Below are 21,733 nucleotides of genomic sequence, written 5' to 3'. Positions count from 1 at the left end.
TGACTTTTTAATATAAATATTTTTTACTAAATTTTAATTAGGGTAAGAAAGTGTCAAGCCAAGTAGCCTAGTGATATTATAGTCCATGAATTTATTCTTTTATGACTATGTCTACTCTCTTCAAAGAATAAGATGAGAAAGAAGAAGAAGGAGGAGGAAGAGGAGGAGGAGGAGGAAGAACTAGATTTCCTTAATTGAAAAGATCTTGTATGATAAATAGAAAACCAGTGTCATTTTTTAATCACATCCAACTTGCAGTAAAAAAGAAAAGGTAGGAAGGAAAACTTGAATATCCCTGAGGAATGATGAAGAAACAGAATAGCACCAGTCTTCAGTATTTTATGTAAGCTTGCACTTACATGTGCATGCACATCCAGGGATGAGTGACATGATACTATTTCTACTGTACTCTTCAAAGAGGGATTCAAGAAAAAATAGAACAACTTTAATAAGAATTGACAGGGAATCCAAAACAGGATCAAAGCACAAGAAACCATGGTAATTATGGTTAAATATGGTCAATTAAATACTTTAAAACAGTAAGGTGTGGGCTAGAGTTGTGGCTCAGGGCTATTGTACCAGTCCAACCAGGAAGAGTTCAAGCCACATTGCCTCCAAAAATGAAAGAAAAAAAAGAAAGATGAAGAAGAAAATCAAACATTTTCCAATCAGTTGTTAAGATGCATTGCATATCTACCACTGTGGGACGGGCTGTCATGTACTTGGATACGTCAATCAAAGGCAGATTGTGGTGTGAGGCAGAGGTCGCCACAACCTTGATAACTGAAGAGAGTGTCGTGGATACCTTTCTCATTTCCACAGTTCAGGATAAGAAATGCCTGGGGAAGGAAAGCCCTGAAAGTTCTGTTTGCTCCCAAAGCTGTGGGCCCTGTCTGGGGCCTCTCAGACTACTGTAATAAACACAAAAGCTCTGGCCTCTGCGGAGTAGCTGAGATTCCTGGCCTTGAGACAGGTCAGCTCTCTCCCAGTCCAGGAGCTGGCCATTCAAGGCAGGTGACCATTTACCAATCAAAACTCTGGCAGCAATCCTATCATTCTCCAGAACACATAGGCATCAAACCTGCCCCTCTATTTGTACTCACCCATCTGTCCAGCCACAGTCTCCTCCTTCTATAAAGAAAATGAAGTCCCTTCAGTTATCCCCAACTCTTAATAAGAGTTGTTGGGTTGGCCTGAAAAACACTATGAGGCAGAGAACAAAAAAAGTAATTAACAGTGTAAAAGTTAATACAGGGTATAGAAGGAATATTATTATGGTTCAAGTGAGCATTACTTTTTCAACCAAATTTGTTTAAATGTAATGACATTGACAGATGGTAGGAGATGAGGTTTATTTTTGTGACATTTTACAATGCTCTTTTGACTGTAAAACTTGATAATCACAATATATTGAGTGGCATCATTGCAATCAAATCCTGGCCACCACTAGCTTACTTCACCTATGAAAAATAGCACTATCCTTGCACACAGGAATAAAAGTTAGGACTAATATTAGTGACCTATCCTGCATTCTTCTACCAGCGATTATTTCCATACTTTATGGGGCTTTTTATTGGGGCTGGACGGGGGTGGATGCATTTCTAGCCTGGTGATGGTAGTTCACGTGGAAATGTGTCTATCACGATGAGGTGGATCTAACCATCCTTCCCACTGAGTATGAAAATGAGATGCAAAACAGGTCTTCAGGGTTCTCCATCAGGATTCCTTGAAAGCCTCTGAGTTCGACCATAGTTCTGAGGAATTGTGAGGTCAAGATTCCAGTAGTAGGAAGGGTGCGGGGTGAAGACGGGAGCTTCGGAGGGAACTCTGGGCTCAGAAGCTCATCCGCCTTCAAGGCGAGGGAAAACAGTAGTGAAAAAAGCCGAGGGGACAAGATGAGCTTCCATCGTTCCAGGGGTTTGGATTCTAGCACCAGCAAAGGAAACGTCTCACGTGTACTAACTCTCCCTTGAACCTCATCAGCCCGCGAACTCTCCAGCACGGTTTAGATCCTACATATGGCCTTGTCAAGAGAGAGAAGCTGGCAGGACAGCTGGACAGGCATTGCCTGAGAGGGTCTAAATGAACGCATACTCCACCAAACACAGTTGTTTAAAGAGCAGTACATGAAGAAGAAGCAGAAACCTGTCCACAATACTTACCAGTGGACGCTGTGTCACAGACAGACAGAATGAAAGCTCAGGGCTTCATGCATGCCAGGCAAGCACTCCACCTGAAAGCCACATTTCCTGCCCCTCATGGGTTTTCTCTGACTGGCCTGTAACCTAGAGCTTCAGTCCCTCCAATCCTTCCTTCCTAAGCAGGTAAGAAGATGGGTGTGGGCCCTTTGCCCAACCACTTTTCTTTTTTCTTTGGATGAAAGCCTGAAAAGGAGCATTTGTGATCTTTGCTGCTCTAAAAATAACCACAAGTTCACATGGCACCTTAGTGCTAGAGAAGAGAGACAAAGAAGCGTATCTTGTTTATGTGAATTAAGAACCCGGGGCAGAATAATTATGACCCTTTATCGCCATTAGTCACATGTGTTGGTAACATAAATAAAATATATTTTGTGGATTTAGTATATTAGCAATAAATGAGAAGTTGTAAATGGTGATAAAGATTTAATTGTTAGCTAAATCATGATCACATTCACTTCACACAGGCACAATCGGAATGAGAGCAAATTGCATGGAAATGGATGGCACACTGGAGTGAAAGTGCCACCACTAATTCACAAGTGTCTCAAATGCTAGAAGATTCTATATGGACTATCTACACCAGGGAGAAAATATAAAGTTTCTCTTGATGAATCATGGCATTTAAATACATTTATGTTTATATCGCATGTACGTGATAACATTAAAAAAAAGTTTACCTTGCAACCGTGTATAAAAGAGATGTGCTAATAAAAGTTTAAATATATGCTTATATTTCTGTATACTGGTATGTGATTTTTAAGTCCCAGGGTGTTTGGAGATTTGTATTTTCTGCTGCTGGCCTTTGTGCATGTCACCCTTCTGTTCATTCTGCCTGCTGCAAGGGTTTTCGGTGCTCAGGCTGTTTTCTTGAAGCTTCCAGGCGTCTTTATCACACTTGCAGTTGTGAGCTTTTATCACTATTCGGTAACTATAGGTATCCTTACCCATAAGTGAATTCCAAAGACCATGGGTATCCTCCTAAATACTCCAAAGAAGACAAAGCAAAGCCCAGAGGTCACACATTCAGCATCAATATAAATAACTTTTAAAGACCTTGAGCAAAAACCTACCTGAAACAGAAAGACGATGCTTTTGAGTAAGTGATAACCAGTTTAAGATGATTCCCACTGCTGCAAAAAAGCAGAAGCAGAGTCAACACACAACCCCCTGCACGCACACACATTCCAACATGCACACCCCTGCACAGACTTTCCAAAATACACACCCCTGCACACATATTGAAACATACACATCTCTGCACACTCAGCAAACTCAACACCCACACACGCACTCCACGTTACCTTACATAAGTTCAGCCACATCTAGGCACCCTACAATTCTTGACTATATCCAATGTATATCACCTGCTTCTTCAGGAAAGGACCAACCATCACCAGAAGCCTGCTGATGAAAGTACCAAAGGCAGGCAGCTTTCCTTTCCAGACCCCACAGCTAAGGGAAAGCATGCCCCGTGGTTTCTCTGGGTCTGATCGCCCTCGCTTGGCCCCAGTGAGCCTGCAGCCCCAGAAGGGCCCTCCCTGCTTGTTAGGCCCAGGGGCCCAAATGAATGAAGTGAAGATTCTGTGGAGAAGAGTTTTCTCTATTGCCCCACATTATAGCAGAAGAAAGAAAAGAGTGAGGACAATATTGAAGGGAATGGTTTAGGAGGCTGGTGTGCGAATCTCTGGGAAGACAATTAGGCATAGACAGGGCTCTCTGATAAAATAAAGGCTCTAGTCATAGAAGATTGCTTGTGGGCTGAGGTGCTGCAGGAAGTACTGTTGAGAAAGAGATGTACTTTGAAGCACTGGAGTCATTATATTTGTGTATCGTTCTAGTACAATGTATAATTTATGCAAAATAATGATCCTCATTATGCCATTTTCGTGCATAACTTATCACTCACCCTGCATTCCTCTCACCCTACATGTGAGCATGCTTCAGTGAGTGTGTGTGTGCGGCTTTATTTCCCCCTGAACTGTCTTATAGAGATATGAAGTATCACTACTGAATTTCTGGGTGAGATAAAAACTACCTTGCGTGAAGAATTATAGTAATTCTCCATTTCAATATCAGATGTTTTCGGTATCCTATGTATTATTCATTGTGGAAAGGCATCAAAATATAAATTCCGAGCAGAGTGGCTATGGTTTGCACTTTAGTCTCCACCACAAGGCGTGTGTCCGTCCTGGCCCAGTGCGCTCTCTGGGTCGGCCCGGGGTCTGGGCGCGGTCAGGGCCAGCTCACAGAGGGCCAGAGGCCGGGAGGCTGGAGGCAGAGCCGGAGCCGGAGCCGGAGCCGGAGCCGGCGCCAGGCACCCCGAGCCGGGCTAGGGGCTCCTGGCTGGGCCTGTCCCGCTGGCCTCGGGGCTTGGGCAGGCTGCGCCCAGGGCGGAGCTCCAGTCTCAGGGCGCCAGGTCCTGATGGCCCCCGGCCCTGCCTGTCCTCTGCTGTCCTTGGAGCCTGTCCTTCCCTCCTTTCTTGCAGCCCACCACAGCTCACTGCTCTGCTCCACACCACGCCAGGGCCCACGGTCCCATCCTCGACCTGGGAGGCAGCATTTCGGGGTCCCCGCGCTCCTGGGCTCTGCACGCTGCCCACTGTCCACCGGGCCCCTTACCTGTCATCTTCTCGCCACACAGAGCGGCTGTGCCATGTGATGCCAGCCCTCTACGAGGTTTCCCACAAGTTACACCACGCAGGAAGGGAAAGAACCACACCTGAATGGCACAAAGGCTACCATGTATCATCTGGCGATGAAGCTGGGCACTAGGTTTCCTTCTCATCCTTTGATCTCCTCCTGGGTTTAACCGGTAAAAATGCAGTGAGTGCATTTCCACTGAGCCCTACAGGCAATAACTTCAATAGGAAGGGGTAGACGCCGTCCCAGCGGATGTTTCAGAATATGTAAGCACCCGGGGCGCCCCTCATGATGGAGTGGGAGACATGGGAGGGCAGAATGTGGATATGAACTGCTCGGAGGGGGTGTGAATGTCCTTCGCCTGTCTGTCACCTCTGTGATGTCATCCTTTTATATATATTTTTATTGTAATTAATGGAAGGGTTACATGATATTTGCCAGATAGAAGGTGCATTAATTCACATACATTGATACCCTTTCACATGTCTTGGTCCCCATTTCCCTCCCCCCACCTCCACCCCTCATCTTGTTTTCCCCCTTCCCTATCCAATTTCACATAACCAAATACAAATATATCCAATATATCAGATAACAAAGTGAGAAACTGTAACAATATGAGATAACCAAGGGACAGCAAAAGAGATGAGAGATAACATAGTACATTAAGGACAACAATCACTCATTATATGGCTTTTGTTTCTATATCCTAGAGCTCCTTTCATTTAGCATCATACTATATGGCCATATGTATCTAGGTTTTGCTCTATTGCAAATCTCTGCTAGGAGAGCCCAAGGTTTCTACTGATTATGACAAATGAGGGAAACCATTGAGCCTAAGTTCTTTGAGTCCGGCTTACTTCACTTAATAGGATTTTTTCTAAGTCTTTCCATTTCCTAACAAATGGGGCGATGTCATTCTTTCTGACAGCAGCATAGAATTCCATTGTGTATAAATACCACATCTTGTTGATCCACTCATCAACTGAGGGACATCTGGGTTGGTTCCATATCTTTGCTATGGTAAATAGTGTTGCAATGAACATGGTTGTGTCAGTGGATTTAGTATGTCCTTGTTTCTGGACGATTGGGTAAATGCCAAGTAGTGGAATTGCTGGGTCACAGGGGAGTTCTATGTTTAGTCTTTTGAGGCACTGCCACACTTCTTTCCATAGTGGTTGGACGAGTTTGCACTCCCACCAACAGTGTAGTAGTGATCCCTCCTGGCCACATCCCCTCCAGCATCTGTTATTATTCGTTTTCCTGATCCTGGCCATTCTAACTGGAGTGAGGTGGAATCTTAGAGTTGTTTTGGTTTGCATTTCTTTTATGACCAGAGATGTTGAGCATTTATTCATGTGTCTATAGGCCATTTTTGTTTCTTCTTCAGAGAAGACTCTCTTTAAGTGTTTGGCCCATTTTTAATGGATGGGTGTTACTTTGGAGATTAGTTTTGGAGTGATTCCATTTTTTGAGCTGTTGATATATTTTAGATATGAGGCCTTTGTCCATTGTTAGGTTGGTGAAGATCTTCTCCCACTCTGTAGGCTTCCTAATTAATTTACTAGCTATGTCCTTGGCCATACAAAAGCTCTGCAGTTTAATGCAGTCCCACTTATCCAGCCTTTCTCTGATTTGTTGTGATTCTTGGTCCTTATTAAGAAAGTTTCAACCTGTGCCAAGGAGGCCTAGTGTATCTCCTATTCCTTCCTGTAAAGTTTTCAGTGTGTCAGCTTTTACCTCGAGGTCTTTGATCCATTTGGAGTTAATTCTAGTGCAGGGTGACAAAGAAGGATCCAACTTTAGTTTTCTGCAGGTGCTTCACCAGTTCTGCCAGCACCACTTGTTGAAGAGGCTATCTTTCTTCCATTCTATTTTTTGGCTCCCTTGTCAAAGATTAGGTGGCTATAGGTCTGTGGTTTACTATCTGGGTCCTCAGTTCTATTCCATTGGTCTTCAGGCCTGTTCTTGTGCCAGTACCAAGCTGTTTTGATAATTATTGCTCTGTAATAGAGTCTAAAGTTTGGAATTGAAATTCCTCCATCGCTGTTCTTTCTGCTAAGAAGTGTTTTTGCTATACGGGGTCTTTTATTATTCCATATGAAATTTTGAATTACCTCTTCTATTTCTTTAAAGAATGCCATTGGGATATTGATGGGTATTGCGTTGAATTTGTAGATAGCCCTTGGCAAGATTGTCATTTTCACAATGTTGATTCTTCCAATCCAGGAGCATGGGAGGTTTTTCCATTTCCTTAGTTCTGCTTTAATTTCCTTTTTCAGGGTTTTAAAGTGTTCATCAAAAAGATCCTTTACATTTAGTTAAGACTCCAAGAAATGACTCTCTTTCCGTGGTCACTGGATCTGACTCTCTCAGACACTGATTTGTTTCCAGTACAGCACTAAGACACAGGATGCCAGAGTTGTGTTTGATAGTTCTTTTGGGGATTTTTATGTTCTTCCATTACCACAAAAATCTATTTTTAAAGGGCCTACACTAGTCCTTCAAAGTAATTCAAGAGCTGAAGTGTTTATGTTTGAAAGTGAAAGGTAGAGTGGTAGGGAACTCTGCCTATGATACAGGAAGAAGACAATATTTTCATCAACCAAGTGTAATTATGACACAAGATGGGATGTTTCTGACTGATAATTGTATAAAATGCTCCCCAAATTAATTCTTCTGCCGGATGACCTTCTGTCTTCTGTTTATCTGGTAAACCAGTGGTTTGGTTTATAAAAATCCAAGATTTCAGTTAACTTACTTGCTCATTGGTATTTCTTTTATACTTCCTTTAAAAATCATTTTCTTCTTTGTGCATTCCTTGAAATTATTTTATTGTTCCATTTCTAGCTTTGTTGACATGAGAATTTGGGTAATTTATTCTCATTCTTTCATGTGTTTCCACAAAATGCACTGAGAGCTTTACATTATCCTCTTATTTCAACCCCATGAATTCTAGTCTTTTTACTATTTGAGTATATTCAGATATATTTTTCCTTTTCATGTAAGACTGATTTAAGGGACTCTATTTCTATTTTTATAAGGTTCTCTTGACTTAGTATTCATCTTGGTTTATCTGGGCTGTGGACTCTTTCCAGTAAGATAGCAAAGCCATTAAAGATTGGAACCTTTTATTTCTAATTATTTATGAGACTAGCATCATTGTCTTAGGAAATTCAAAGAGCTCTTGCTTATGAGGTCATATTTTAATTAATTTATCATCTATGATAAAATGTTTAGCTTGTTTGGGATAGTGGTTTTACTATTTCATTGGCCATGATTTTTATGCAAATCGATCATTTGGGTCTACCTTCTTTTTTCTGTTTTTTTTTATGGCTATCAATGCAAATTATTAATTAACGTCTATTATTTTAAGAGGCAGGATTACTCTGGGACTAAATGTGTAATTTTTACCTTTACGTAAGTATCTTCTATACCATCACATGCATTTATGCATCTTTAACTACATTTAGAGTGTTAGAAGTTACTGCTACATTGCACAGGGAATGAAGTTGGTTTTCTCTTTATTTCTGGTAATCAATTTTAGAAAACAATGAAGACAATAAATTGGCATCAAGCTTGAAGAAATGACACACTTTGTTTTTCCTAATTTTTTTCACATGGTGTCTTTGGCTCCTTGTCAGCTCTTTTTTTCCCCACCCATCCCAACCAGGAGCAAAAACAGACTTGTTGACGTAAAATAGAGAGACGCAAATGTACAAAAGATAGGGTCTGAGGTCAAAACACTCCTCAATGAGTTATATATTTTTTAACATTGATCTATAATGAAGCAAGGAGTATCTGTTTCATATCATTTTTACATAATAGATTCAGTTATAATTCAATGTAATATTGCACCCGGGGTAAAATGTTTCAGCTCAAGAAATGTTTCAAATAGTCTTTAAAACACTTTTGTAACTATAAAAGCATTATAATAGTTTTCTAAAAGTAAGGATTATAGAAATTCAATTCATTCCTAAGCTAACAGATCACCTTACCATTTCCCAAGTTAGTGAAAGATGTTTAGATTACTGAAAAGTATATAGCAAGATATTTAACATACAAATTGCTATTAATAAAATTATAATGATAGCAGTGTTTTTCTCTTACAGTAATGTTACCAGTAAATTAATCTGTTCCACTCTAAAGTTTAGTTTTTTGGTTTTTTTTTTTTGGTTTTTAGGGTATTTTTTTTCTTTCTTGCCAGTCCTGGGCTTGAGCTCAGGGCCTGAGCCCTGTCTTTGGACTTTCTCAAAGCTAGAGCTCTACCACTTGAGCCTCAGCACCACTTCCGGCTTTTTTCTATGTGTGTGGTACTGAGGAATTGAACCCCGGTCTTTGTGCATGCTAGGCAAGCACTCTACCACTAGGCCAAACTCCCGGCCCTAAAGTTTAGTTTTATTCAGAAGGTAATTGATCCTTTAATCTCACTGGGAAAATGTGAAATAAAAATTGACTTTATTGGGATAAAACACTGTTTCTTCTCTGTAATGCCTTTATTTACTGGACACAAAACTTGTATTGCAAAAAAATATTGCTACACAAAAGATTGTAGGGGATTTTTATGAAAAATTGAGTTAGCATTTTATATTACAATCACCAATATTATTTAAGAACAGTCCATCGAGATGGACAACCATTTACAATTTGTTATTTGGAGGTAAAACACTTTCATGGACAGCCTTTTCTTGAAATTTCATTGGCAGAGTTAATCCAACATCTATGCTCTGTCCTCCTATCTCCTTTGCCTAATTGCTTTCAGATTCAGGAGGAATCTGTGATAGAGGTGTAGATAAAATGTCCGAGCATCGTTCTGAGTGTACCACGACCCACTGAGTGCACAGCAGACTCACGTCTCTGTGACTCCAGCCATGCTTGATGCAGAGGAGATTCCTCAGCTTACTGCTCCCACGAGGGTCACACAGCAGTGCTAGGTGCTAAGCAGAGTTAGGAAAGTCATAAAGAACATGTCACCAGCACACAACCAAACACATGTATGTTTCAGATATGTGTCCTTCTCTGAGTGTGCTCAGTTCCTCTCAACACTAACGCACATGAAAATAAAATGCTGATTAATTACACGACAGGACAGTAATGGTAGGATGCGAAAGCCCTCCTGGACATGCGTCCTCGGTGACAGCCACCCTGCATTAAATCCTTGGATTATGTTGTGCATTACGTTAAGTCTTGTGCTACATTGCAACTCTGATATTCAAATGTCAACTTCTAAACCTGCCATGGTCTTTCCTCATTGTGAAAAAAAAGTCATTTTTCACAAATTACCCTTTATCTGGACTGCTTTATGTTGTTTCATGATGTCTGAGTTAATAATAGTCATTGGAACACGGCGATCTCTGTTTTGCAGAGAATACAGGATGGAAAATGACTGCCCTTGACATGGTAGAACTGGGAAAATAGACAAAATTGATTCATCATATATAATTATGGGGCAGCAAATCAATAAATTCAAAGGTAAGATTATTTCCCTCCACGCTGAAAATGTCTCCAAAGCTAATAATAAGATTCTAACCCTGACCAATTGCTGAAACACAAAGCTCTGCCTGGCAGTCTCTGCTGCCTTTGGCTACTCTCCCCCCTCCCCTCCTCCTACCCACCCCCCTCCTGCCCCACCCCCAACCCAACCCCCCTCAGCTCCCTTGTCCTCCTTAGCACACAGAGATGCTCCTTTCCAAGAGCTCCAGTCTGCTGCTTCCTCCAGGAGAGGCTTCTGGGGCCTGCCGCCCTACCCGGAGCTTCTCTAGTGACAGCCACCACGGGCCATTCTCCTCCTCTGACTCTGGTTGCTCGCCTTCAGCGTGACCCACCACGAGCTACGAGCTGACACGCTTTTCCCATGTGGAATATTAGTGACCACCCTAACGATGATTCAACCTCATCCAGAAGCTTTCCTTAGCAAAATCGATGCACCTACACCATATTTAATAAAGGTCAGCAGCACTCATTGATGGTCTGGTTAATTGACCTGAGAGGCAAGGATAAAAAAGGAACAAGTCATCTGAAAAGAGGATGAGGTGAGGTCTTCAGAGAAGTGACAGACGGAAGTGTCTGGATTCAGGAGCAGGTTCCAGAGGGGGTCAGGTGACTCACCTGTGCAGAACAAGTTTTATTGACAAGAACAAAGCCCTCGAGTCTGCACAGACTTCAACTCTGCATGTTCAGCTGCGTAAGGAAAAGTAAATATGAGCGTCAAACCACAGAGTCCAATTCTTTCATGAAAATACCAGAAGACTGTACTTGTTGGACTGACGTTATTTTCAGATAGCAAACCTCAAGCCAGGTGGTACGTTTTTTTCACATTATTGACTTCTATATCAGAGCATTTAGGGAATAAAACTATGTCTACACTTCCAAAATAATGTCTGTGTCAACTCTAGAAGCATCTGTCACACTTCCTCTGAGATGGCAGACTTTTCATAATCTTTCCATGTACTTCATTCTAGCGCAAAGCAAGGACTCAGCTTAGCCTCTAGAGAAGCAGGCTTCAATAAACCACAGCAATATGGCCAAGAGGAGCAGATAAATGTGGAATGTGTCTTGTTAAATCGCATTTGTGTTTTTAATGGAATATTTTGTTTTTGCTGGACAGTAGTAGAATTTGAACTCAGATCCTAGTGCTCACCAACACACTTTTAATAACACAGAATGCCCTGGGTTTGAACTCAGGGACTCTATCACCACTAGAATCCTACCCCCAATCCTAGCCCTTAAAAAAAGATTTAGATTGCATCTGATATCCAGCAACTTTAACAAAGCTCTATTTTCGGCTTTTTCTTTTTTTTGTCACTTTTTTTATTGTAATTAGTAAAAGGGTTACATGATATTTGCCAGATAGAAGGTGCATTAATTCACATACATTGATTATTTGTATTTGGACAAAGCTCTATTTTCATATGCAGATTGTGCAGAAAGGCTACTTGCATAAGATGTTGGGAAGGAGATTTAGAAAGTGTTGCATTCTAAAGATCATTTAAATACAAGGTGATAGATCAATTGTCTCTGAAGTCCTAATGCATCAGATGGGGGAACATCCCTTACCCTGCTCAGTGGGAACAGTCCAGAGATGAGTTGTAGTCTGTGTTGGAATTGTTTTATTAATTTTAGTAGAGGAGAAATTGATTACTTCTCCTAGCTTACAAAAAAACACTACCATTCTCTCTCTCTCTCTCTCTCTCTCTCTCTCTCTCTCTCTCTCTCTCTCTCTCTCTCTCTCTCTCTCTCCCACCCCCCCCATGAAGAAAGCTATATTTTAGACAAAGAAGTGTTTAAATTCGATTTGTGTATGATGACAGAAGACAGCTTAAAATTAGAATCTCAGAGAATCTTGACATATATATATATATTTTTTTTAGATTCAAAGATTACACTGAAGAAGACACTCAAAGGAAATTCCTGTTGTATTCATTAACATCTGAGCACCAGACCTGAGAGAGAAAAACAAGTAGAATTTTATTCTCCAGCTATTTTATCTTTGAAACAATTTAGACACAGAAAATGGAAATCATTTCACACACACACACACACACACACACACACACACACACACACACACATATATACTATTTTCCAGCTAGATAAATCAGAGGAGAAGGCGAGAGGAGAGCCGAAATCACCAAGGGAAGAAAAGAATGGGGATCTAGCTAGAGAACTCACCCAGATTTCCAGAAATAGGTCCTCCTTTTATTTATCTTTTGGCACTTAAAAACGACATCAACCCATTATACAAGGAGGTTGCAGCGCGGATGCCCCACGTGCATAGCATGCACTTGGATGGAACTCACTCCCCCTCCGTCATCGCCTGCTCCCTTCTCACTCTGCCTCTCCCTCTCTTTCCAAACCTCAAGGAGCTTCCGTGCTCCATTTTCACCCCTGAGGAATTGCAATGCTATTCACTCTTCACGCTGGGCTCCTCCACCAGGCGCGGTGGTAAACTGAGTCAGCACAGCAGCGCTTTTCTTGATGAATTCTCTATCCCTGTTATTCATGTGGACATTCAGAAGGGGGAGAAAAAATATACCACCATCACGATGATGCTTAGGTCGGGGGAAAGCGAGGAGTTTTACCACACAGCAACCCCAGGCATTTCTTGTTAACTTTTTCTCCTTTCCTTGATGGAATTCATTTGTTTTCTGTTTCTGTTGTTGATGATGTATTTTTCTTCTTTTTATGTGGTTGTGTATCACTGAGAAACTAGTTTAGACTTATTAGCGCTGTTATTCGTGTCTGTCTGACTCCTCTAAGAGCTGGAACAATGCACATATTCATTGAATACTGGCTCTCTTCATACTCAGGGCGCTATCAAAGCTTTCCGTGACTTCTAGGAGAAACCTGAGACTGGCAGTCGGCCTGGGAAGAGGCTAAGGTACTTGGATTTGAATGCATTTGCTTACTGTCGAGCCATCTACCTGAACACACAACGCTAGCATTATTGTATATTGTATACAGTGTAATCTTAACTGCAGAAAATTCCTGGCAGGCATAAAAGTAGGATAATTTTGTGATTTCACAAATCAGATTTCTTCTGTCAATTGAGAGTTAATTGCTTCAGGCACATCATACTTTGTATTTTAAAATGCGCTTGAACATGTTTTATATTTCCAAGCATGATTGTACCCCATGATGGGGCAGCAGTGAAGAAGAAGAAGAAATTAAGTTTTCTTAACCCAACTTTACTTATGTAAAGTTCCAAACAGAAATTTCAGGCGTGCATGCTCCCACACACACACACACACACACACACACACACACACACACACACTCAGCAAACTAATTGGAGATACCTAGGTTTAAGGAAGCAAAACATCATGAGGTCTTATGATCACAGAGGTGACATTGCTATCCTAAGAAAGGTCACTCCCGAGAGAAGAGAGGTTGAGGTGGTGGTTGGACGAGTCACAGGTGAGAAGATGGACCCTCTGCAGAAAGCAGGGCCAGGGGACTGAGCAAGGCCTCCAGTCAGATGTCAACCACAGAAGGAACAGCAGAGCCATAGGGTCACAGAAGTCTACCAGAGGGAGACGTGAGACGACAACCCTGCCCGACACCTGTGTCTGACCTGGAAGGACACTCAACCAGGCAGCAGAAAGAGGTGAGGGGATGTGAACCCCGTCAGGAAATTCAGGTTCCTCCTCCAGTGACAGCTCCTTGGGGTGCTTTCCTGGAGAGCATAGTCTACAATATGCGGTACCATGCCAGGATATGTTCTCGTGCTTTCTTTTTACATTGTGGACTTCATCTTTTTTTTCCCCAGCAAGTAATGCGTTCTTTATAAAGCAAATCCACTTGTTTTCCTTGTATTTTATATTAAGTGCATCATTCCAAGTCAAATTGGCTGTCCTCTCCCCAGCCACTAAATTTTATAACTGCAGACTAACCAAGTGTATGAATCTTAGGAAAAAATATACCTAACCTTTTCATGTTTCATTTTTCCCCATTTACAATAAACTGTTGGCAAAATGACTTGCATAAAACCCGGATGTAAATATCAAATGTTTGGCTCTTGTTCAATCTTTCAAGAATTCCAAATGATATACATAAACACAGGGTGGATTTTTTTTTCAAGCCATCCTGTTACTTTTCATTTCTTCGGAGCCTTTAAATACTTATTTGAAAAGAAGAGTTTTCTATTCAAAACTTTTCAAAAATCAATTACACGACTGAGATTTCAATTTCGGAGTCAACTCTGCGATTGTGAAGGAGTTTCATTTGGAAATAAGCTTGACATTTGGGCCTCATAGTGTTGTTACCATGGGGGAGGGAATCCTCGTGAAAATACCATTTCAGCCCACAGAAGGGAAGAAAGGAACCGGAAGGCAGAGTGTGGGCTGCTGCCGAGGAATGGAATGGAGGCCAGCAGCAATTCTAACACCTTCCCAGCTTCAATTTCCTAACATCTGCAGGCACCAATCTGGAAAGGGTAAACATTTTAACGCCAGTCCTGCCTACTTATGCATTACCATTTCCAGTATTATCCCTCATTTCTACCTGGCAAGAGAAACTAAGAGGTGACAGATTGCTGTGAATGGAACAGAAGAAGAAGCCATTAGCATGCATCTTGGCCACAGCAAACCCGTGGCTTCTCTGTCTCTGCTTCTCCTGCTCAGGTTCCTCCCTGCTCTGGAAAGTTTCAGGGTCAGGAGCCACATTTTAATAATGCACGGCAGGCCCACAAGGATGCCTCAACACAACTCCACCACTGCAGCTGGTCTCACCACTTCCCTCCCTCATTCTGGTGGAATTAAGAGCAAAACCTTATCTGAAGACAAACCTATACTAAATTCAAAAATCTAACACAGAATCAAACGCTTCATTTCCCAGTACACAGCCATGAAAATTCAGAAGCTTTGATTTTTTTTTAATCACTGTTCGTAAACCTGATGAAATGTGACTAACCCGGACCCTTTTGTTTGACTCTTCTTTGTGTGTGTGTGTGTGTGTGTGTGGACGCGCGCACACATATTTCTATTATGTAGGATGTATATCCAGAAGCATCCCATTTGGAGGAAATTTCACTGTGTAAACTAAATCCATTAATGAAATTATGAAGCCTTTGTGCATATGAACTTACTCTTTTTATAAAATGGCTAAAAAAAGGGAACAGTGTTTTCTATTATTGGCTGTTTCTAAGTGTATCTTCAAGCAAATCAAATGTCACTCTGTGGGATTACAGGTGCTGGGCTGAAGTAGCACTTGTTTAGTTGGCCAAATTTGAGGTGAAAAGGCAAACGATTTTAACAAACACAGACTATTGGGAGGATGCATATGATGTCAGATTGTTCTCTGAAGGAAATTCCTCTGCTGTTTTTAGTATTTACTGAAGTATTTGAAAAACTATGTTTTGCCAATCCTGGGATTTGAACTCAGAGCTTTGTGTACATTTGGAGGGGATCTGCCACGTGAGCCATGTCCTCAGAACCTTTTGGCATTTGAGAAAAAGCAACAGTGTGAAAAGGGAAGTATCTCAGAAGGACTGCAGCCAAATTCTAGTCTTAGATAAGACTTTTGGAGATATGCTTTCTTGATCTGCCTTTTGACTTCTAAAGAAGAAAAAGGACACATTTTTCTTTTTATATGGCTCTGGGAATCAGGAACCAAGGAAATCACAGCAAGCAAAATCAAGTGCAGTACTAGCTCCTTCTGTGGCAGCTGTCAGTCAACTGTGAGTTGGGATTGACTGGTAGAATTATAACAGTGCCACTTATTCAGTTCCTGTTTCAGACAATAAATTCTATCCCAAATAAAGATGTGGTCAGGCTAAAGATGGGGCATCCCTCTTCCCACCCATATCTTATTCTAAGTCTCTAATAAAAATGCAATATGTGTTTTCACTTAGATTATGTCAATATCCAGGACTTACCCTATCTTATTATACATTGTTAAAAATATTCTACTCTTCCACAACTATGTTTACATCTGATTCAACTGAATTTAATCTAATTGTATTTACTTGTTAATGTTTAATTTTTTATTTTTTTGGTAAATCCTACACAAACCAATGCTATCTCTTCCACATAAGATAGTATTAAGTTATACCAGTCTACTTGTAAACAGACACACACTCTCCTTCTGCGTCCCGGGCTTCTCACCGAGGTTCCAGGCTTGGCGGGTCTGCTACCTGGCTTGCCCTGGGACCCTGGGCACAGCACCGACAGAATGTCAGCGCTGCAGACCATTACGGGCGCATTATGGCACAGAAGGAAAGGCTGAGAGGATGTGGAGAGGAAGGCTGCACATGCGTTAATACCGCAGTGAAGATCAATCCCAGCTTCCCATTTGTCAGAGAAAGACTCCCCCGAAACACGGTGATGGATGTTGACCTCTTAAAATCACAGAGGTGGAAAGTGTAACAAAAATTATTAATTCAGCAACTGGATTAAGTAGCTCTCTGTCAATGTACCACCACAGACTACATGCAGGAGTGAAAAATGAGGAGGCAAGTGAAATAAAACGCAAGAAGCACCAGATTCTGCAACATTCCTCATTACGTATTAAAACCATTTCAATTTACAGAGACATACACAGTTCAATTTTAAAATATAGCTCTATGGTGAGAATCCTGAAATTTTATTTACACATTTAAATAGGCCTGAATATATTGCAAAACAATGCACTGAATACCTTAAAATGAATGTTGAAAATAAATAGCACCTAAAGGTTTTCACTGTAGTGTTTTCTCTATATGCTAGAATGGGCCTCCAGCTGTGAATATTCCTGATGTCAGACTTGCTGTCTTTCCATCAAGTGTTGATTGCATTTTAAAATGGAAAACGGTTGGGCATTGAATTTGAGTTACATCATTAATAGATTTTAATACTTAGGCGTTCTTCACACAAACACTCACACACATACAAACATATACACACATGCACACATATACATACACACCACACACACACACACACCACACGCACACACATACACACACATATACACATATACATACACACCACACACACACATACACACATATACACATATACATACACCACACACACACATACACACATATACACACATGCACACATATACATACACACCACACACACACCACACACACATACACACATATACACATATACACACACACACCACACACACACACCACGCACACACACATACACACATATACACATATACATACACACCACACACACATACACACATATACACATATACATACACACCACACACACACACCACACACACACACACACACCACGCACACACACATACACACATATACACATATACATACACACCACACACACATACACACATATACACATATACATACACACCACACACACACATACACCACATGCACACACATACACACACACACACCACACACACACACCACGCACACACACATACACACATATACACCTATACATACACACCACACACACCACACACACACACACATACACACATATACACATATACATACACACCACACACACATACACACATATACACCTATACATACACACCACACACACATACACACATATACACATATACATACACACCACACACACATACACACATATACACATATACATACACACCACACACACATACACACATATACACATATACATACACACCACACACACACACCACACACACACACACACACACACACACACTAAGTGATTATGGACTTCCATGACCAACACTACCAGCCAAGAGCACACTGTGGAGCGGCAAGGGACTTGTCAATCAAGTAAAACAAGGTGATGCTGGAAGAATGTTAGTGGTCCTTACTCTGTGATTTATGTATAATCTTGGTGGGTTACTTAGAAAGAAAAGTACAGGACATGAATTTTGAAATTTTAACTTTTGACTTATTGTGCCCATTGTTGAAATCATGCTTTTGTAATAGAAAAGATGTGATTCACATATTTATTATATTAAAGCATAAGATGCTAAGGGAAACATCTCAAATTTTCACCATTATAATTCAAGCTTTCATTATGATCCTGTTATTATTTACTTTTAAAACTGCACTTGTTTGTAATTTTCTTTTCTTTTCTTTTCTTTTCTTTTTTTTTGCCAAACTCCGGGCCCCTGTTTGTAATTTTTTTAAACTTGTTTGTTAAACTTGATATTTGAAATGTGATGTAAAAATCAGTGTTAATAAAATCTTTCAATAAAAAATATGCAGGGCCGGGAATTTGGCCTAGTGATAGAATGCTTGCCTAGCATGCACGAAGACCCGGGTTCAATTCCTCAGTACCACATACATAGAAAAGAGACAGAAGTGGTGCTGTGGCTCAAGTGGTAGAGCTCTAGCCTTGAGAAAGCCCAAAGACAGTGCTCAGGCCCTGAGTTTCAAGACCCAGGCCTGGCAAAAAGAAAAAAAAAACTGCTAAGCAAAGTTCCACTTTATCGGATATTGATTTCTTGGTTTGTTTTGAAAGAGCTTTATCCATTTGTACACATGCCTTGTTCTTCATGCCTCATTTCAAAGCTCAGGTCCTAAAAGCATGCTGGGACAGGGTAACACTTTGCCGTGGATATACCAATGAAGTTATGTTTCAAGTGTTATTCCAGTTGTAAAACTGTGTGTTCTATTTGATATTACAACAGTCACCAAGGCTTTCCAGAAAGGGGTCAGATAGTAGATTCTCTTAGGTTGTAAAATCTGTGTTTTAAGTACATACAATTCTGTGGTTGTACTGTGAACTAGTTGTTTTCAGCCATAGATACACAGGCCCTTTAACACACACAGGTTGTATACATGCATTATATATACACATTACATATTACAAATTATATACATGAGTGATATGTTGGTTGTTTTCAATAGGATACAAAGATAATTCTTTTTGCTTTGGCCGCTACATGAAAGTTGACATTCAAGCTGAATTGGGCTAATAAGTGTGTGAAATTTTAAACATTTAAAGTCAACATGTAAATATATGTGCGTAAATATTGATGCTATCCTGTTGAACTTAGATAGAATGTACATTTTCTTTAATTGAATTTGTTATAAATTGTAGATTTCCCTTCCAACCTGTAAAATTTACTTTACAACAGACTTTCAATTCTAGCTCATTGGGGAACAAGGAAGTTTAAAAAGGAAAAGGAAAGCTGCAAATGTTCATAATATAACAAGATGCATTGATATTATTTTTCTCTTCCCTAATCACTTGAGTCTATAATAGAAACATTGCAATTACTTTTATGTGCAGAGAAACTAAAAATTTTAATGTAGACTTTACTCCTTTTGATTGCTCCTTTCTTACCTTGGGTTTGTGCTTGATATTGACAAAAGACTCTAGTCAACTACAAGAAAAATCTTATCTTAACCTAATGAAGTTGGGCTGAAAATTGAATGTTTATGTCTGTCTTACCTCCATCGATAGCCTTGCTGGCACTTGACCACTTTAAAAATAAGTGTGAGAGAGCAAAGTGTCTATCTGTCCCTATGAATCAATTTAGTAAGTTCCTGCAAGGGTATACAGTCAAGATTAGACAGACTTGCCTTTACTTTGCCTTCCAGGTCTCCTATCTATTACAGCCTGCGATGGTCATCTCTGTCCCCAGATATGAATTTGGGATTTTTGTGAAGCTCACTTTTTGAGATGCCTCCATTGTCCTCAGCTCAAATCTTCGCTTGGTCCTTTTGGTTTTTCGTTAACTGGGCCTTGAATTCTCACACCACCCGTCCTCCGGAGCTGCTGTTTGTACATGAGTAGACAGCATAGCACCTGCCGACACAGTTGCGTTAACCTCTTACCTTCGCTGTCTAATCATGTGGTCAGCAGAAACCCCAGCTGACTTACAAGCATCCTCTGAACTTTGCCTCCCAGACGTTGCCTTTAGACGGACGATTCGAACTTGAGAAGCAAACAGGCCCACAAGCTAGTCAGCGGACTGAAAAGTGCCAAAACCAGAAACTTTTTGAAGCACTCAACCAAACTGTTTAAACAGACCTCTCCTAGTTGACTTGTAAAGTGTATGACGTTTGTGGGGAAAAAAAAGTTAGAAGAATAAAAGGCCAAAGTTCAAATACCAGCTCATTTTGTTTAATACATATTATATAAAAAGACGAGAACTGGGCACAGTGGCTCACGCCTGTCATCCTAGCTACTAAGGAGCAAGGTCAAAGCCAGCTCGGACACAAAAAGGGCCCGAGACTCTTATCTCCAATTAACCCCTAGAAAATGGGAAGTGGGGCTTGGCTGAAGGGTAGGATGGTAGCCTTGAGCGGAGGAGCTCAGGGACAGTGCCCAGCCAAGTGCAAGCCCCATGACCCACAAAAAAAAAGAAGAAAAAGAAAGAGAAATGACAGCAAAGTATCAGGGACAAGGTAGACAAACGGAGGGGAAAGTAACACATGGAGATGGCACAATCACTACTGCTAAGAAAGAAAAATACATCCGAAATAAAAATGGTCTGACTATGAAATTAACTGATATTATTCTAGGCTAGCTTGATGGGAAACAGGACAAAGAGTGTGAGAAATTCCGAAAAGAAACCTTGAGGATTCTCAACTCGAGGAAACATATTACCATGAAATGTGCTTTATTCTTGGTCCATGAGGAATTGAGGGAGTGTAAATAACATTTGCAGCTACGAAGGGTAAAGTGCTGTCCCCTGGACTCCTGGAGCCCACAGGATGTCATCTGTCAAGGTGCAGGAAGGTCGCCCTGTCCCTGCAGAGAACCACATCCATGGCTCCTGCTCCCTGCAGAAAGGCTTGACAAAGAATACCCACAGAGGACCAGGAGAGAGGTGCAAGAAATGGACATGCAAGGAATCAATTCCATAACAAACAACACATCTTCTGCCTCCTCATAATTACCATGCATGAATAATTCCATCCAAAGTGGTAAACACTGTAGACTGGCCTGGAGCCTGCAGGGAAATAAATCCATGGAGAGGGAGAATCCTCTTCTAGTCCATACAATACAATACAAGAATAATTAGTTCCAAACAGATAAAGAGTGTGTACAATACTATTCCTGAATATTCGTCCATAATAAATAAATTGCTATGCAAAAATAATAACAGCTGTTAAATAAAGTGAGATGGTAACTAAGAAAATTTTAGAAAACTTTGATTTGATCATGGTTCTGAAAAGGGACTCTGAGACAGAGAAGCAGTGGGGAAGGTGTAAGATTAAATAGATGATAGATAGATGGATAGATAATTACATATAGATACTATAAATTTGGTCCCTCCTCCACTCTTTCTCTCTGTCCCTCTCCACATACACATGTACACACACACACACATAGTGTGTGTGTTCTATTTATATTTGCCACAAGGAAACCTTTGACATTTTAGTTGAAGTTTCTCTGATTTTTATCTCCATGATAATTTAGGTAATAATACAAGACACAATCATAATGTCGGTTCAGCCA

Source organism: Megascapheus bottae, chromosome 23 (genome assembly GCF_031878675.1).
Source record: "Megascapheus bottae isolate mThoBot1 chromosome 23, mThoBot2.hap1, whole genome shotgun sequence".
NCBI lineage: Eukaryota > Metazoa > Chordata > Mammalia > Rodentia > Geomyidae > Megascapheus > Megascapheus bottae.
Note: the sequence above shows the minus strand (reverse complement) of the source record.